Genomic DNA, 20,540 nt, shown 5'->3' with positions numbered 1-20,540 from the left:
AACCAGCGTGTGGTGGTGGCAAGGAGGTGCCTCACCCTGTCTGAGCTGAGGAAGCGTTGCCTGGACAGGGAGAACACCAGAAGCAGAACACCAGTCCACCACAAAGAGCTGCTTTTCCTCAGGTGCCTCCAACTTCCTGCAGAGCTGCCAGCCACCTCCAGCGCTTGTAGCTGCACCCACAGGCACTTGACAGAAGCGTGTGTTTACAAAAGGATTTTAGTAGTGAAGGTAGTGTATATTCAATCTGTGAACAGTGATATAAAATCCTGTGTTTTGTAAATAGAGGGGAAGAAGAAAAGCAGGTTCCCATAATCAGTAAATACTTCTGTAGCTAATAACGTGCTAGGTTACTGATGGACACAAACCGCATAGGCCCTAGGGGAAAATAGAAAGCCTTCAGTTTTTCCAGCTACTGCAAATACTTCAGCTGAAGTGAAGCCTCTTTTTCAGAGAAAGTCAGTGGAAATAGCTTCTGCTGAGCTGGAAAGATACTCTTGATTACTTGCTGTGCTCTTAGATAATCAAGGACACAGTGGAAATACCACATAGCATGAGACCAGCTTTGATTTATCCCAGGAAACCTCTCTCAACCTCAGAATGCACTGTAAACAGCTGCTTCACAAACTTCGGACAGAAAAACCTCTTCATTTTTTATCTCTTAGTTAATATATAAAAAAATGTTTATTCGACATTGCACAACTGCATAATTTCCGGTCCTTGCATAAAATTAGAAGAGGAAACAAGGATGACTTCAAATAAATTTGTTTCTTGGGTACATTCTTTTGCAAGGTTTCAATTACTAACTCAAACCTGTTAAAAATATTTGCCTCATTAATCACAATATTTAGTACTCTGGCTATTTCTGTCCTCTAGCATGGAATTATTTATCTCTCTGCAGTCTAGAAACTCCTGATAGTGTTTAATTATTATGCCATTTTACCTCACTGTAAAGATGTTTACAGCTGCTACCCCAACGTTCATATCCTTAACTTTTGTCAGCTTTGTAGTTCTGGCAACTTTTAGTAACAATATCAAGCCTTGATAAAACTAATTTCTGGCTACCTCAGTACCCAAAGCTTCAAAATAAAAAAAAATTACTATATCTAATCCCTCTTTTCTTCTAGCTATACTCACTCTTTTTTCCCCCTTTGCCTTAATTTTTGAATTACTCTGTTCTGTTCTGGTCTGTGTTTGCTGCTATGGGTAACAAAAAGTGTAACCTAGAAAGCTGTGAACACTGCTGTGTTCAAATGCTCCCTCTTCTTCTAGTTCTCCCTTCTCATTACTTGTTCCTATATATAGTGTGCTTGTTTTCCTTCCTGTTTAACATCTTTGAATCCCCTTGATGCCCTTCATTACACAGCTTTTGTTCAGGCACTTGAGACTTTTTAAATTGCTTATTAGAAACCTCCTAGCAACACTTACCTTATTGCCTTAAATCTACCAAAAATGCTGTCACATCAAAATAAGCTATTTCACTTACACTTCTGCTTCTGCACAGTCACCTCCAAACTCTTGTATTGACACGTTTCCCCTTTACCAAATACAAACCTCCTCTGGCTTGCTGCTTGTTTCTTTTCTTTCATTTCTTTTGGCTGACCTCTCAGCAACTTTATCAAGAAACAAAGCCCTGGAAGTAAGCATTTAACTTTTGGTTTTCATCTGTTGCTCATTCCAGTGCTTCTTCCTGTGTCTCCATCCTGCATGGATGCATTCACAGCCTGGCAGCCCAGATGAGGTACTGCAAAGCCGTGCATTTGAGTAGTGCTAATATAAGGGACCATGACACCTTAATTCACTGCACCACTTTCCTTGTTTACTCTTGTTTGAATGTGTTTTCAACTTTTTTTTAGTATTTCAAAATGGACTGTAGTATTCAGATGAAAACTGAAGCAGTTAGGTCTTTTATTTTGCTAGTGCATAATAATGTGTGCAAAAGCATTTGTGGGAAGAAAAAAGTATAATAAGAATTGCTATGAGTCCCTACTTCCTACAAATAGGTAAAGGTATAAATATTCATCCTTGAAATATTTTTGCTGTCATCTTGGAACCTCTCTGGGTGTAGCAGTCACCCAGATACATGGCAAAAAGGAGACAAATTACATCAATTTTTTTGAAAACTTTAGCAGTTATTCATACTTCTGAAGAAAACTGCATCAGTAATTAAACAACTGAATTAATAATTTCCAGTATATATGAAAAAATCCTTGATGTGCTCCAACCTTAACATCATTTAGATGCATATATCATTTGGTCTTTTAAGATTTTTGGGGAAAGGAGGGGAAACTGCCATTTTTTTCCAATGATGTCATTTGCTGTTGTTTTAATACAGAGTTGAACTACTTTCTTAAAAATATATTCACAGTTGTTGATTTTGGTGTGCTGTTCATAGTCTCTGTCCCTCTCCTGAGCACTACCCATCACCCCCACCACTCCCTGTTGGTATTTTGTTTCATTAAATCTTTGGTATACTTTATGTTTATGTGAGATGCACTTCTCTCTTCAGTAGCTCTTATTAGAAGGTGCTGGTTGGGGGGAATGGCACATGGGAAGGGGGCCAAAAGGTTTCATAGTGTTCTGCAAAGGAGATGAAATCCCATAACCCATATCCACTTTTTCCCCATAGCAGTTCTATATTGCAATCAAAGGCATAGCTGCAAGACCTTTACAATGTACTTTGACAAGCTCCAAGGTAGCTTTTGTGGATAACAGCAGCACTGTGAGCAGTTCGACATGAACTCCAGCACCAAGTTCAAGGCAAGAGCAAAGGGGTGGAGTGGTTCCCAGTATAAGCTATTGGCCATTTTTAGTGATCCACAATGTCTGGGTCAAACCAAAGATCTGTCTAACCTCTCTTGGACAGTGGAAAAGAAAGGAGCTTGTATTAAGGAGAAGAAAAACATACAGTGATAATCCTTTTGACTTAACCTGTGATCTTCTACCATTCACAGGTTTAACGTATTTATAAGCCAGGTATTGCATCCAGAGAATCATCTGTTACAGGTCTTGGGTTTAATAAATTCATCTTCCATTAACTTCCAGGATTTAGTTGTGCATTGTATTAAAAAAATGTCCGGTTTGTTTCAGGCTTTCAAAGTGTTAATTGTTTTTTGTATTCCTAGTTCTTTTGTCAGGAGTAAACATGAAACATGGTTCCCTACTTACCTTGTCAACAACATTTATTATTTTACAGATCTTTATTGCATCCTTCTTGAGCAGCTTATTTTGCAAGCCAAAAATCCTAGTCTTGTTTGTCTTTCCTTGCATTATTCCATACCCTTTATAACTCTACCTCTTTCTGCATTTTTTTTTTTTGTCTTTACTATTTGGAGTGTTTTGAGGTAAGGTCAGTTTACGAACTAAGACAACTGGAGACACGTAAGTATTCAGGGTATGAACTAATAAAAAAATAATGGTAGCATAATGAATTTATTTTTTTTACTGCTTTTCCTTCCTGATAGCGTTATTGCTTTGTTTGCCTGCTACAGAACAGTGAACTGTGAACGAGTCCCTTTGCAAGGGGTAAGGATAATAGTTCAAAACTGTATAGTTAAGGATATCTTTTTGTGTATAACCTCTGTTTTCTTGTGTTGGCATTGCATCTCTACTGACATTCTGTCATGTGATCAGTCATTAAGTTGCATGTTCCCCTGCAATGCTTTTTATACAGTGTTAGTTTTGACTATTGTAAATAACTTTCCATCTCAGCAAAGTTTGTTGTCTCCACATTTTCCTTCTTTCCAACATTTTTTTTTGGCAGATGCTGAAGGGCATAAAGGCCATTGTAGAGTCTCATGGCACACCCTGGTAACTTTCCTTTCACACTCTTTATTTTCTAGCTTTGTATATTATTCCAAAACAGCTTGCCTTCTTTAGAAGGCAGTGGTAGGGGACTCTGGGTGTGACGCTTAGAAATTCAAGTATATGTATCATTTAGTTCAAGCTTATTCATATAATTGCTGGCACCTTCAAAAGCTTCGAGCAGATCTTTAAGGCATGGCTTTCTTACAAAAGCTGCATCAAACCCTTCTCTAGTTTTATTAGGTTTCATTGGAGATTTTAACAATTTGCCAGTGACTCCTGTTTGCAGTTGTCTACCACATCTGTAAAAGCAAGGATGTTTTGTATCTTTTATTCTTACAAATTTCTTTAAGTTATAGTCTATGTGTCATAGTCTATGTGTCTCCAGTAATAGTTCACACACTCAATACCTGAGTTCCTTTAAGTGTTGTGTGGTCCTGGTGCCTTTAACTGCTTTTACTGTCCTCTGTAAGGGTCTTTGTTATAGATTTTTATGAAAAAAAGTTTTTTCTTTAGTTATTTTCCTCAAGGAAGTTTCTTCTCAATGGAAACCTTATTATCTAGCTAACATAAAATTAGTTCTTTTGTGTTCCCGAGACTCATAACTGAGGTCTTAAACACACTGCATTCTGTTCTGAAAAACTATTTTATTAGCCAAAGTACTAACACCGAATATGTAACTGCAAAATATTAATAAAAATTCAAATTCACGTAAAGTTGTAAAATTTTTCAATAGAAAATGCTTCAGTTATTTTAGAATTCTAATTTCTGCAAAAAAAGTGGTTTACCCCATATACCTCAACTTTGCTATTCTCAGAACAGATCTCATCTTTTTCAGTTCTAGGAAAGAGTTGTGATGGGGAAATATCACCTTTGAGTAGCTGATGAATGAAAAGTCAATGGATTCCTTGGTATTTATGTAAAAGCAGCAAGATGCTTTTAAAAAAGAGCATCTAAAAAAGCTGTCTAAATTTCTAGTTTTAGCCAGGAAGCACTTTACCATTTTTGATTAGCAGACAAAATTTAAATTAGGAACTCAGGATGAGAAAATATGAACTTCTCAATTACTGCAAAAGCAAAAGATGAGCAAGCTGCCAATGTCAAGCATGATCTGATTGTGTTTTAGCTCTATGTCTCTCAACCATTTTTAATGCAGCAGCTTAATCTGTTGGATTTGGAAAAAAAACCCAACCACCTTGTGTCATGTTGCTTCTGTTTTTCACTTAAAATCAAATGTGTGTGAATCTAGGAACTATTATTATTTGTCTTCTTGGCAATTGTTTCATGTGTTGTTTTCCTTTAAACTGGTGGCAGTTCATAGACCAATGGATGAGAAACAAGTCAAGTGTATGAAAAGTGACACCAAGATGCCGCATAATTTTTTGCAATTGTCAAACTTCTTGTGATTCTTTTCAAAGATGGGCAAAGTGAACGTGTTACTGCCCCCAAGGTTCTCTTTCCAGATCTACCTGAAGGAATATCATACAACTTCATAGTTATAGGAAGAAATGATAGATTATGTTGTCTTCTGTGCTATATCCTCTCATTTGTATAATGACTTCCCCTATCAGTGCAGGATTAGATGAGTAGAGTGAGGCACCACATAAACAAAGGGGAACATGAATAGCTGGGAGAATTACTAGGGGGGATGCAGCTGTTGCCAGCAGTTTAAATCCTAGGTAGGAGTGAATTCATGATCAAGACTGTCTCCCACATGTTGGGAGATCTCTATCTTCCACCTCAGTGTTAATTCCTCACTAGTGTAATGTTGCCACTCCAGTCAAAAGATCAAAGTAGGTTGCTAGTGTGTGGTCAAGGATTACATAGTCTGTACTTTGAGGCTGTTTTCCTGACTTGTCCTTTATGTGTCAGATGATGCCAAAGGAGCAAAAGGGCACCTAGCCCCTGTCCTTGGAGGACCCCTGTCAGAGGTGGAGCTAGTTATCAAGCTGTGATGGCTCTCTTCTCTCCTCACATAAGGCAGGGTGCATGGGAGAGTGGCATTTATTGTTAGTCACTAGGAGGGGTGGGATGCCGGTGGTTGGTTAATTTACAGCCTTTTCTGGGTGGTTCATGTGCTGCCATACATGCAAATGAACTTTTGCCGAGTTACTGCTTGCTGTTCTCTTCCTCACACCACAGTGTACTAACAGGTAATTTCAGGGATAGAGGAAATCAGGGAAGGGAGATCTTTGGGGCCAAACTCTCAGTTTGGATTGGGCTGTTGCTGCCCCCTCACAACTGCACTCCAGGGGCACTGTGCAGAGACTGTCGCCCACCCATATATTACACACCACGTATTTAAAGTACTCTTGTATGCTATGGAGTTAATGTTCCTTTACAGCGAGAGAAATCCAGAATAGGCAGTACCTTATTACTTACTCATAGATCTGTACAGGAAAAATTCAGAGAGCTATGCAGATCTTTATTTATATGTGATAATCTATATCATACACACAGATATGCAAATGGCGGCTTTACATCAGAAATTCACAGGAAAGCTTCAGGCTGATGTTAATTCCATTATTTAAATAAAGAATTTCCCATTGTTACAGAAGCCTTGGAGTGCTTCTGTGCTCTTTATATTTACATAGTGATTTTCTCAGATGAACCAAATGTATAGGGATACAGACTAGTGACACTCTTACCAGTTATATATTGAATTATTCATCATTACAGGAGATTTCAACCAATACTGATTAATCATTTCTCTTCTAAATACCATTTTTGTTATAAAGCTTCCACTAATTCTGTTCTCTTGCCATTATATATGATTTCTATCTGTTATCTGACTTGGCTTTCAATCTGCTATTTAAAAGCTACCAGAACTGTCTAAAGACTATTCAGTGAAACAGACTTTGGAAAGATATACTGTCAAGGGCAGAGTATTGAACAAGGCAGTAAGAGAGAAAAGAAAAATCCAGACAACACAATGATTCAGTTACAGTGATTACACTTGTAGTAAGCATTACTTTCCTGGAAAAGTGGATAGATGGCCCACTTCCAGAATAAAAATAGACAGTTCTTATTCTGCATCCCCCACAACCTTCTTCCAATGTCTCTTATGTTAAGGCATGTGATTTTTTTCATGTCTTCTTAAAGAACAGGTAGTGAAGGAGGTGCTGAGTTTCTTTCATTTGTCCTTGGAGCTATCAATCAAAAATTAAGACAAAGTTATATCTTTACAATGATGTGGTCCATGTCAGGAGTAACTTCTGACTTTTAGGCCAGCTGGACTGGGAGGCTGTTTGTCATTGTGTTCAAGGCAGACATTACATAAAGGTGTCCTCAGGGTGTATCAGTTGTCCTCATGGCCGGGCTCAGATGCTCTTGCATTTACTCAGCCACAAATCTGTCTAGTGTGCCCTGCTTCATACATAGCATATGACCACATGGAGAGGCTTCAGATTTGGAAACCATGGGGGAACCGTGTTGACAGCCTTCTTTGAGACAATATGCCGTCTTCTGTTACCAGCTGCTTGTCATTTCTGCCATCCCTGCCTCTACTGCATATGCTTGAGAAGGCCATAGCAGCAGTGCTATGCAAGTCTGCATAGGTGTCACCCTCCTGGGGGAGCTGGTCCTTCAGAATGTAGGAGGGATACAGTACAGTATTATTCTGTGCGCATGAGTCCTTGATTTTCCACCAATTGATACCAGTTTATGTTGATTCAGTAGCTCTCATAGCTGACACTGTGTGCCCTAAGACCCTCTGTAAGGCATGTATCCCATTGCAAAGTGTCCTCTTAGCCCAATTGAGTTTTCTCCTGGTTGTTTAGTGCTCAGTTCCAATTTGGGCATGGAGTAAGAGTTATGCAGTGAGAATGACTGGGTTCCTGTAGTTGAACAGGGACTGAACCACACTGACTTCAAAGGTTTGGGAAAGCACCAGACTAGACTGTTTAACCATACCTCTAATTGTCACTTGCATCTACTTTTACAAAGCTGTAGATCTACATGGATCTATCTGTGATTCTAATTTCAGTCTCTAGGCCCATTCTTCAGGAGACTTTATCACCTTGGATGTTGAGAAGATTAAAGTTTTGTTAAAATGCTAGGGCTTCATTTTGTTGGGGTTCTGACACCTTGTTTTCCTGTTATAGGTCTAATTTCTGATGTTCATGCTAAAACTCATTTCTTCTACTTCTGTCACAAATATTCCTCTACTTTTGTTGATTTTTATTCCTGCCATACGTCCTGTCTCTTTATTTGGATCTATATATATGTAAAATACTCTTAAGTGCAAGTAGTAGTCCACATATATAAATGACAGCACTCTGAGAGAGGCAATATGCAGCTATCAAACCTGTTATTTTTCACCTAAATTCTCTTTTCATTCCCCCTTGAACTTGGAAATTCTATTATTGCACTGATATCCAAAAAGAATCAGAAAAGAAGTAGTATTAGTAGTACTTCATGAAACACTTTTTCTTCTAAAATTACAGAAAACTAACCAGTAGTATTAAAATTAATATTGACTGCAATTGTAAGGAATAATAATATACTGGAAGATGCTTGGCTTTTCTTATTGGTAAATGTTATCTGATTTTTGGAAGCCTCATTTGAGACCACTCACTTTGAAGACTGTAGTCAGACATCGTTTCTGAAAAGGTGACTATTGAAAGTCATAAGAGTATACAAAACTAAATTTAAATATGAATTTATGCAGGGACACGCAGTTTGAATGTGATCCTCGGTACTGAATTTGAATTACTGTTCTGCTTTATTATCTAGATTTCATTTATTGCTGACAAGGAAAACATTTGGCTTAAAATGTGTGCTCCCATTTTATGCTTTTAGAGCATGATGCTAGTGTTTTTGACAAAGAGGTTTCTAAAGATGGTTTATAAAAGAGCTAAGACATTCTCTTTTCTCAGACGAGTCATTTTATTGAGACGATTTAGAACACATCACACATTCCTTTCTGATTTTGGTCAATAAAGTTATCATGTAATTATCATCAACCAGTATTTAATAATTAATTACTACCTCTAGGGCTGTCTGTGGACAAAGTACAATATCTCATCTGAAAGCAGTGGCTGAATTTGTCAATGAGGTATGGAGGCAGATAATCAGTGTCATCATGAATAATAAAGCTTTCATAATTTTAACTGCATTTAGAAACCATTTCTATACTTGTACCTTGGCCAAAGTGCCTGCAGCTCAGGACTTCATCATACTTTTTGCATAGTCCCTGAAATTCCAAGTAAAATTCCAAGCTTTACACAGAGCCTTTAAAACAGAAGTAACACAGCTGTGGGCAGCTTAAACAGAACTGACCTTGTACACTATTAAATGAGACCAGAAGTTTCTGAATTTGCAGTCATCTGAGAGGTGAACCTACGAGCAGGTAACTGCACCTTAGACATACTGCAATGGTCAGAGCAGTCTCACTACCACACCATGCTGGCACTCAGTTAGAAAATCGCGGCTAACAGTATAGTGTGCAGTTTTAGAGGAGGCTAAAACGATTTTCAAATGTCTTTTTTTTGATGTGGACATATCCAGCAGTGAGTCTAACCCACTGTTTTGCCTGTAACTGCATACTTTGGTGTTGGGGCAGATTTCCTTCAGGAAGATGGGCAAGGATGCAGGAGGTACTGTGTGAAGCTAAATGGCATTAAGGTCTCACTGTCACACTCCATGGTGTCACAGGCACCTCTGGGGAGCAGAGGTTGGTTTTAGCTCTACTACTTCCCCATAGTTTACTGCAAGGGGGGTTTTAGTTAAAGCACACTGAAGGGAAGAGCGCTGCACATGGAAACACAGCCTCCACTAGACCAATATGGCCAAAATTGTCTGCATTTTATTTTATGACATTTGGCCTTTGTATAACTGAACATTTACCTAGATTTTAAGACTGCTTAAAGGCATGGCAAAAGAACATGCAGCTGTCCAGAAAGGTTGTTGAGTCTCTGTCTTTGGCTATATTTAAAATATGCCTGGACGTGATCCTGTGCAACCTGCTCTACATGAACGTGCTTTAGCAGAGGGGTGGGATGAAGTGATCTCCAGAGGTCCCTTCCAATTCTGGCTGTTCTGTGATTCTGATATGGGTAGTCATCACCCTTATGCAGAATGGTCATGGCTCAGTAGACTTCACTAATCCTCCTGTCCAGGGTCAAGTGTATCTGTCTCAGAGGTCTGTCCTGTGTGATTCATTTGAGCACTTGAATTAACCTTTCACCTTGACCATGCATGAGTTTTGGACCTTGTTATAGATTCTTGATTGTTTGAAATGGCTATGTGATTTAGAGAGGGTATAGAGAGCATTTGGTATTCCCTATGGCATGAACTGGAATCCTGACTTTTTGGAGGTCAATCTATTCTGAAGATGTTGATCTATTCCCTTCTTGAAACTCTAAGATACAAAGAAAATGGGTGCCACAAAATCAGTAGAATATCTAGTCATGATGTCCACCATTTCAATAGTTTTAAGATCGATGTGAGGGTCATGTGAATCCTGTCAGTTGTGTTTCCACAGCCAGAAAATTCAAGATGAGTAAAGATCCACATGACATTGAGAGATACCATACTGAGGACTGTACCAGAGCAAAATATCTTCAGAGAGGCACAGTAGACCTCAGCCACTCCATATTTCTGGCAGACTTGCATGCCCCAGACTTTTTGTCCAAGTTGAGGTGCATCAAAAGAGAAATGGCAAATTTCAGATTGCTGTAGCTGTAGAAGACATTATGCTGGTGCTGGAGAAAAGGTATAAACCCTCAAAGCAAAGGGTTTGGAGTTCTAAAACTACAACTCCACTGCTGGTTACCCCATGTCTGGGGGGCAAGGCAGTTCCTTCAGTGTGTTTAACCTCCTTCACTCGAAGCCTCTTTGTGGTGGAGGACATCCTTGCTTGGAATATGATTATGCCTCAAGCCGCCAAGAGGGGGTGAAAGAATCTGTAACAACCCTGACAAGCATCTGCTCAGTTTCCTGTCAGTCCAGGGCAATTCACAGACCAGTGCACACCATGTGTCCTAGCTCACTCCATAACAAAGGCAAGGATCAGGGTATCTGTCAAGACTGCATGCTCCTTATTTCCATGTGTGGCAGAAGTGATCTTTATGGGAAAGAAAGATTTGTAAGCCTAGTCCAGGTTTGATCTCTCTTTTGCAAACAGTGATTACTTCCACCACATTTAAGTTAAAACACTTTAAAGTTTCATTGTTTAGATATTCTTAGAAATGAAAACAATATGAAACACAATGATCATTAATATGCACTTCCAAACACCTGCCTTGGTATCTGAAGAGTGCCTATGATATGGCAAATTCTAATTAGAGTCACAATGTAATGAGAACCACAGCATTTACAATAGCAATATTTAAAGGAGAGAAATTGAGGAATGGCAGGAAACACTAATAATTTGCTAGTTTCTCCATATATCTGTGATTTGGATTTGTATTTTGATTGCATTATATCTTTTAAATTGAAATAATGATTTTTATAAACCCCATTTATACTTAGTTTTACTTTAAGAATATCTAATAATGTATGTTATTAGCCTAATTTGCAATGGTGGCCACTTTGGAGACATGAAGGTGAAGTTTTTCAAACCCTTTAATTCGTGATTACATATTACAGCAGTGGAAACTTCAGACAGTTAAATATTGGGGTTTTTTTTAGCTCTGTATCGATTAAAGGGAGGTCCATTGATAGCTCTCTGTAAAAGAACAAAAAGGATATTGAAGAATTAGTTTTCGCCAAGTTCTAGCTAAAGAAGATCAGGACTTATAAATAATGTTTGGAGCTTTTCTTGTGTTTGTTTGAAATAAATTCTGTGAACTGTGGAAGAACATAACCTTCAAAACACGTACCATGACTTCAAACTCTTTTTCTGTGCAGCTTAGGGAGACAAGCTAATAAGAAGCATGTACTTTTTTGCTGGACTGCTCCTCAGTCCACTATGAGCATATGTGAGTCGTATGGCTTTAGCTGCTTTTAGAATTATTCTCTACAGTAAAGAGAAATACTTCTGAATTGACCCCGGGCTCTTTGAGAAAACAGAGACAGGCCATGATACCCACTAAGTATGTAAAAACAGACAATAATTTAGCAGAAACCAAAGAGAGTCTCAAAGCTATTAGTTAAATTTTAATCTATACCATATTTTATAAATACTTGGGATCTAAGGGCTAGAAAGAGCCATTAGGTCATATAGATTTATTTCCTGAGCTTAGTGATTTATGTTTGACGAAAGCATATCTTCCAGGCAGACTTCCAGACCATTCTTTGGATATATTAAGTAGTGGAGAATCTACCACTTCCCTTGGTAGTTAGTGTCACTGTAAAAGCATACCTTAGTGCTAATATGAATTTATATGTCTTCTTCAGCTTATGGCTGTTGCTTCTATTTATGTTCTCTTTACTAGATGAGAAGCCACTTCACTGCACAATACTTATGCTATAATTAAGTCATCTTGATCTTTTTTCTTTCTTTCTTCTGATAAGCCAAATCACTTGATTTCCTTTAATGTTTTACCACATGGCAGTTTATACAGCATATGGATCATTTCTATTCCTAGTTTCTGTAACCTCACAGTTTTCTTCCACATCCTTTCAAAGGCAAGTACATGAAACCAATTTGCAGTGATTCAGCACCGCACTGTTAAAGCTTTTTACAGAAGTAAAATAGACTCCTGGTTCCTTTAGGTGTCCTCTGTTTGTGCATACACAGAAACCACTCCCCCTCACCCCCTCCACCAATTTATATGCAGTTTACCATCACATTTAGGTGGTAGTTCATGTTTGGTTTCTTCTTAATCCAGATCCCACCATGCTTCTCAGAATTGTTCCTGAGTGCAATATGATGTCTCATTCTGGAGGTTTAACTTCCATGTCTTATGCCTCACAGCAGGACATATAGCTTTGCATTGTAACATTTTAAAGGACATTTGGGTTGAGTAACCAAAGAGTTATTGCTAGAATTCTGTAGAATCTGACCTGAAATTATGATTCTTGAAGAACCTCACAGAAAAACCCTCATGTAAGAGCTGTTCGTCATTGAAACTAAGATTTGAGAGCAAATTGTGTTGTCACATTTGAAATATGTTTTCATTTGTTATGATGTGTAACATTAGGACAGTGCTAATTATTTTGTGTCTATGTTGTTTTCAACCTTTATTTAAAAAAAGCTTTCTCTGTTTTTGTTTTTTTTTTTTTCCCAGATGATTATTGTTGAATATGAGGAAGGGAAAGGAAAGACACAGTCTGAGGAGACTACTTCAGTGGCACACCTTGAAGACAAATAAGACTTATCACACTCTTCCAGCTGTCTGGCATGTGTTTGCATTCATAGCGTGAGTATTCCAACGCAATCAGTTTCAAAATTAGTGGTGACAAATACACTGTCACACAATTAAAATACGTCAGGTTCTTTCTCTAAGTCAGCATGCGGCAATAGGCTGAGTGGTTCTGTACTCAGCCCCAAGATATTACTACCCTTGGATCTTCTTAAACATTAGAAAATAAAATAAAGAAATTTATGTGAAATTTCCATTCAAACCTATTTGCAGGTAAAAGCTGTGCATGTTTTATGGAGAAAAAAACCCAAACAACCCAAACTAAAACCACCAAACCCAGAGCATTTTAATACCTGTTTTACAAAGTGGCATACCTTAAAAAAAAAGATTTGTTTACCTTGCTGGATAACCAGCTGAATAACCTTTCTTTTTTTACCTGTGAATTCAACATTTGATGTGGAGAAGAATTTTTTTTAAGGCGTAACTAAGGCCAGAAGTACTCTATGCTATAAAAGCTTAAATTTCAGTGAGTAGTGGAAGTTGTGCAAGACCACTGTTAAAACAAGAGTAAAAAGTGAAATAGACTGCTAGGAAAATGGTGCCACTTGGTATATTCAATACTAAAGTAGTTTCTCTAAGAAAAATGGTCTCTCACACCTCTTCCACCACCAAAAATGAAGAAACGGTAGAAACAATCCTGCTTAAGATTAGGAAATTGATCTGGAAAACTGTATGTACTGAAGAGGGAAAATTATCATCTGTCAAGAAGGAGGGCTGGATAATGTAAGATTTACATGCCAAAGGTCAAATTTGCTTTACTTTTGCAGCAATGTAAATCAGTAATAAGCATCATGAGGTCAGCAGACTACCTATAGGTGCATATGTGTATAACGGAGACTGGAAATTTGATTCAACCATGGCTGGATTAAAGTAAATATTATGCTCCTGACAGAATTGCCAGCATGATAAAACAACAAAATTAATAAATAATAAATCTCAGACAATACTGTCTTTAAGATAAAAATGAGAAGAAGGAGTGAAGCAGTGTGAAAATAACTGGCTCATTCATCTTAGGTTGATCTATAAGCCATGGCATTTACTGATCTCTACCGCACTGTGCATTTTCAAAGACAAGAGCAGGCAGTCAAATACATCCCAACTCTTTCTTTTTTTTTTTTTTCTTTCCCCAGATTTGTTTGGGGCTTTTTCCCTTTCTCAGAGAGACTGAGAGAAGAAATGTTTTTATGCATTATGATACAGATGCCTTTTGCAGGACAAGAAAAGGAAATTTTCCTGATCATTTATTTTCTGATTTCTGAGCCATTTCCCATCCTACTAAATTGCTTAATACTCCCTGTAGCTGGACCTGTGACCTGGAATCTTTATGCAAGATTAATGGGAAAGCAAATGGGAATTAGTATCTGGGCGGGTTGCTGCACAGCTCTTGCTTTTATCTAGCACTCCACCTGTTTTGTTTGTTTGTTTGTTTGTTTTTTACAATTATGTTTTCATTAGTTTCTGAAGCCAGCAATGCTAAAAGACCTTCCCATTTCTTCTCTCTGTATTTCCTCCCCTTCATGCTCAGTTCTTTCCATCTCCTATCCCAAAATTATCAAACTCACTTTGCTGGTAACTGACATGCTGACAGGAAATTATTACACGTCATTACACTTCTTAAAACACAATTTACCCAGCCTTTGCAAATTATTCTTCAGTAACTGTGAGGGGGTAATGGAAACTGTCTATTCCACTTACAGTTGTCACTCATGCTTTCTTCTGTACAATGAACGATTTATGTTTTCTCTCTCTCCAAAAAAAGGCTGTGCTCAAAATATGTAAAAGCAACTTATCACAGAATAGGAATATAAACCTCCTGTTCAAGTTGCCTTACTCTGCCTTATTACAGAGCAGATCAGTTTTCTATCATAACCTCATTAGTCCACATGCAAGCACAGTGCAAGCTGATGTTTATTTAGTAGGAGCAGGCCTCCTTGTGACTTCTGGCCTGCCAATTGCACTTGACACTGCTGTAAAAGAAAAGCTATCTTGTGTGACTATAGTAGCCAAAACTGATAATCCACAATCATAATAGTCCTATTCCTTGCCTGACACTTTTATTCTGCTTCATGGATAGCTACTGCAAAAAGGTGTCTGCAGTGTTTTTTTACCCTGTTCTTGTATCTTGGTGTTGGTTTGCACTTCTTTGTCTTTTGGTTTTGTCTTTCGTAAATTCAAACTACCGAATCTTAAAGCGAATAGGTTTATTTAAAAGACTTAGAAACCAAAAAAGAAAAATTTTATGTTCTCTCCCCCTCAAGTTGATCATATTGATTAGCTTTCAGGCATTTTTCTGTCAGGCTCATTCTGCCTCAATGGGAGAAGGATGATGAATTGTCTGACGACTAGAGGCAGGGAGAGAGAAATGCTAAGCCTGGGTCTGGGAATTGGCTAAGTACTTCTGCGGAGCCTCACCCTCTCAATTGCTCTCAGCGACTTGGCCTCCTTGATTTATAAACTGGAGTGGTGATTAATGGTCTTTTAAGTGGACAAGGCAGGCCAAATCTGCACAAATCGGGCCACTCAAACATGACTACTACTTGTAGGAGAAGAATAACAGCCTTTACATAGAGGTAATTGAGACAGCTTCAGAGGATCTGGTAGTCTGCTTTAGCAGAAATAAATCAGCCACACAGGCCATCTATTTTTGAAATCAGTCCTTCTCATCAAACCTCCTCAGGTCAGCACGTGGAGTTGGGAATGTGGCGGGTTAGCAGATGTAGTTCAGGTCAGAAACAAGGCAGATTGAACTGCCACTGTTCTCAGAGAGGACGGAGAATCCCACCTGGGCATCCCGCTGCAGTTTCTCAATGCCAGTGCACGTAATCCCACCTTTGTTTGTGCCTCCGTATCAGATAAATGGGGTCTAGCCTGTGGGTTAGAGGCTTAATTCCTCTCCCTTTCATACTTGTCCCATAGGTGTCTTGCTATAACCTTTACCTGGGCTGCCTGCAACTGGCCTGTCAGCTTGGGCTTCCTGCGATGGCATGTGGCCATACTTGCTGTGCTTACAGGCCAAATCAGGCTTTCTACATCCTGGGGGGAAATAAGCTCAAAAGGTTTTAACCAAGGCTCAAAACCTGTGGGTCTTGACTCCTCCTGAAATCACAATGCCCGATGGTGATTAATTTATACAGACAGAAACACTGGCAGCAAGTGCTCAGCGTGCAGCAGCTTGTGTGAGCCACCGCTTTGTCCAAAATTTGGCTCCTCAGGCAGGTACTTAATTTGCCTACCCTTAGGGCCAGCTCTGCAGACAAATGATCTCTTGTAAAGCAACTAGTGAACTTGAAAGCTACCATAGTGTCTGCAGCTCAGGACAAAAGCCTTTTTACTGTGCTGGTAAGATGGAGAACAGAAATCATGGGGCATAATAAATATTTATCAAGGAAATGATACCTGGAATCAGGAAAGCTGACAAGCAGTAAATAAAAGGGGCAGCTAGAGCAATTGAGTGGCATGGAGCAGCAGGATAGGTACATAGGAAAAAGGTAACTTGTGGTCAGAAAGGAGACCACACTCTTCTCCAGAGGGAGATTCCAAACTAGTTTCCATCTAGCGTCCCCTCCAGGGAAAGCTCCCTCTATCTGAGACAGAGGGGAATAATCACAAGCCTAATTTTTGAAATGGACTTCCAATGAACAGAGACATTTGCTGTGAAGTTGGTAATATCTTTTCCACTAGCCCTCCTCAAGCAGAGGAGCCGCAACTAAAATAATGAATTATCCCCAGACTCAGGCTATCTATTGACAACAAACATCATTAGGCTGTTTCCATGAGTGCTGTGGGCTTCTATAAAACCTAACCCCAAACTGCAGTTTCTCCAGAGGACTGGAGAGGTTAAAAACCATAGCACTACAAAATCCTCTCTAGAGGAGTTTTCTTGTCTGTCTTGTTGCTTTTAATAGAAGGGGGGTGGGAATCACAAGACTCAGAGCTCTGCACCTTGTTATCTCCTTGAAGGTGACTTCCCTGCCTTGCTGCATTTTAGTTTGTTCCTGCATAAACTGTATTGGAAAATATCTGACTCACAGAGGTCTTGTGAAAACAGGTTGGAAATCTGTACCATCAGATGCCTGAGCACAGGATCATATGTATACACAAATATACATGTACACATAATACACACACACATTCTCAGATGCTCCAAGAATCTCCTGTGCCATACTTGAGCTTGCTTTTTGACAGCAACTTCTTTGAGGCTAGTGGCATAGACATTATTTTTAGTATCAGCTTTTTAAGAAAATTGAATTATGATTACTGCTATCCTGTTATTTTTAAGACCATAAGGGGAGAATGGGATGAGAAAGATAATTCAGTGCAGAGATCTTTTGCCCTGGAAACTCCTAGGTCTCATTGGTCCTTTCTGTGATATCTATTCTGCTATAAATGGACATAGCAGTTTCTGATGGCGAGAATAAATATCAGTAGAGATGCACTCGTTGGGTTTTGTTCTGTAGCATTCCCATATATATTTATATTCTTCTCTAGGCATTTTTTTTAGTTATTATTTTTATGTGGAAAACTCTTGAGGAGATTTCTTCTAGTACCCTGCTAATATTTTGTATCCTGCGGCATACCCAACTTTATGTGCCAAGCAGATATTTTTTTTATGTCATTATTATTTTTAATTGTACTTGTTTATCTGTTCAGTTTCTTTTTACTCTTAAAATTATCCTATTTGCGTATCACTAGTCAATGTCAAAGTTTATTTGTAAAAAACCACTAGCCAACTCATATGAAATTCTCATATGCAATTGGTAGCAAAGCTTTGTGCAAAATCCTAATACAGATGTCCTGTTCCAGTGCATTGAGTTATATCTTAAAATAAAACTAGAATATACGTTTGTGTGTGTTGGGATATATGTTGATGTGGAGCTTGAAGACAATTTTTCTGTCAGTCATTGACTAATTGCTCCATGTGGGGGTCATATCTGCCGGAAGCAAAGAAGCTTTCACAGTAACCACAAGTTCAAGGATTTGATTGGATCTTAGTTTTTATCAATAGCAACTTCTATATGCAAAGGTGCTATTTCACCCTTCTGTGCCTGAAAAGCTCAGCTGTACTCGCTCCAGAGATCAAAAATCTTGCATCTAGAAGCACAGTGAAAATCGAAAAGTTAGGTTTAGCACATATCGTAATGGGATGTTGATGTGAAACTGAAACTTCACTGACAACCAAAGCAGACTAGCCTTCATCAGTGATGCTTGTCTTCCAGCCTGTTGCATAGCTTGTGGAAAGGACTCTTCTGGCTTGATAGACTGAAAAAAAATCTCTCCCTGGGCTGATGAGAGAATGGAGCACCCTATGACAAAACGTCTGTATAAATAAAAAGGATAACTGTACACCTCCAAATGGCTTACAGAAATATTTTCTGACTTATAATTCTGTCTGGGCAGTGATCATAGTACGGCTCTCATTGAAAAGCGAAACTATATTACTTGCTCATTCTCAGGAAAAAAAAGCCCCAATCCATTTTTTGTAACATTCCTGCCTTATTTTCAGAGTCGGACAAATGATTTAATGATTTTGCCCAATCATTTTTTACTCCTTTCTCATTTTCTTAGAACCTGCTGCAGTATGGAGACAAGATTCTCTCTGCTGCTGAAAGAAGATATGGAGCTGGTTGTTCTGAGTGTGTAGCTGCCTTGGGCCACCCATGCAACTCCCTGTGCAGGCAAGGAAGACTTAGGATGAGGCTAGCAGAGCCTACTGGAAATGTCAGTTTGACAGACAAATAAAATTACAGCATATATGTATGTGCATGCATGTTTGCATGTTGCACTTCTGTGTGTATATGTAGGTGTGAAGACATTAAGCCTAACAGAATGTTCTTGGTTGAACTTTTAGAAATTAAAATATTGTTTTTTCTACACTGAAGAATTTACAGACAGTGGTAGGTAACTATTTTGAAATTCTTTATGGCAAGGTAATCTTTTAGATGGAAGAGGATGGTTCCTTGGATATCAAAGACCTATTTAGGTTCAATACAGACAAGCAGAAGAATGGCCCGGCCAGCATAAAGTGGTGGTCAAAAAAAAAAAAAAAGACAACCCCAACATAGTGGTTTGGTCTAGGCCTTCCTGGCAACCAGGTCGAAACTAGGGAAGTGGCCATATCCCAGTATTCCATTCTATTTGTTTACGTAAGCAAAAGTATTAATGCAAGGGGGAAGGAAGTTAGAGGTCAGACCTTTTCCGTTGGGATTGGAGAGAAGAGGTAGCCCCTCTGAGCTCCTGGTGTCAAAGTGTAGGCCTTGGGAGGCGGCGGCAGCGGTGGCGGCGGTGGCGCGGTTCCGCTTTCTTAAGGGAAGTGTTAAGATTCTTTTGTTTGCTAGCTCTCTATATGCTGTGTATATCTGCGTATATCGGTTTTTCTGTTTTGGTTTTGGGGTGTTGGTTTTTTTTTTTTCTTATATGGAAATAGGTTTTTTTTGTAATTGTATATAAGTTTAGATATATATATGTACTGCTTCAGTTCAGTTTATTTTGGGTCTTTTGGTTCCTTTTCCCCCCTCTTCCCTTTCCTTCATATAAGGGGAGGGGGCTTTCAGTGTGGATTTTCAGGGACTTGGCAGGTAGCCAGGTCCAAACTGACACACTGAAGCAGAACAAAAAAAGCCAAACAAAATACCCAACAAACCACCAAAATGAAAACAATCAAAACAAACCCACAAAGCTTTTCAGAGAGGATAAATTGATGAATTATATTTGGGGTTATCTGCATTATATTTTCAAAATTTGATTCATATAAAGAATAACATAAAAAGCTGTTAAAATAATATTGTCAGTCAAGGTATGTGCCTTATTTAGTTCTGCCCAAATTCAGTTGCAGTCCAATTAGAAGGACCGTAATCCCCATGGATAAGTAGATAAAATGGTTACAGCAAACAGTGTAGACCAGACATTATGATAAGGAGGCTGGTAAAGGAAATTAGAGAGTGCTGTGGAACATCCTAAATATCCCAAAGCCAATGTCTAGAAATTGAAATCAGGTACATATTTTTTTACTGTTGATAAAAGCTGTCAAAGGAAATAGCAGGCATCACCTCTCTGGCTGCCTTCTGGAAGATATGCTTCAGCTAAATCAACCTGTTTGGTCCATACTAGGGATAAAGTGCAAGAGCCTTTTGTACAAAGGAACATGAATAATTCTGTGTTCACCGACCACCCGTGCTGAGACGACAGGATGAAATGTTAGCCTTTTGGCCCTAAAGTCTGGGCACTTCTGAAGGCCCATTGAAAGACTTTTGGAGGAAGGCTGCTAGGAGAAAATATCAGTGGATTGTCATTGATTGTCATGGTATTTCCTGCTAAATGCTACTCCAAAAACAGCTATAGGCTTGATTTCCACCTGTGATGCTGGGGAGATTGTTATTGTTTTTATTGATTTTATCTAAGTGGTTTGATTTCAATCAAGAGTCTATATTAAAA

At 38.7% G+C, this 20,540-nt stretch overlaps 1 long non-coding RNA gene across 1 annotated transcript; it reads left to right on the top strand.

Moving 5' to 3' along the window:
* The first annotated feature begins 185 nt into the window (after positions 1-185).
* On the top strand, positions 186-19,593 carry LOC108496448. Its single transcript, XR_001874467.1, has 4 exons — positions 186-228; positions 3,462-3,522; positions 12,975-13,106; positions 18,675-19,593. It is a non-coding gene; the product is annotated as an uncharacterized LOC108496448 (long non-coding RNA).
* The last annotated feature ends 947 nt before the right edge of the window (positions 19,594-20,540 follow it).

This window comes from Lepidothrix coronata, unplaced genomic scaffold (assembly GCF_001604755.1).
Source record: "Lepidothrix coronata isolate B3197 unplaced genomic scaffold, Lepidothrix_coronata-1.0 Scaffold40, whole genome shotgun sequence".
Taxonomy (NCBI): domain Eukaryota; kingdom Metazoa; phylum Chordata; class Aves; order Passeriformes; family Pipridae; genus Lepidothrix; species Lepidothrix coronata.
Note: the sequence above shows the minus strand (reverse complement) of the source record. Positions and strands in the feature narration are given on the sequence as shown.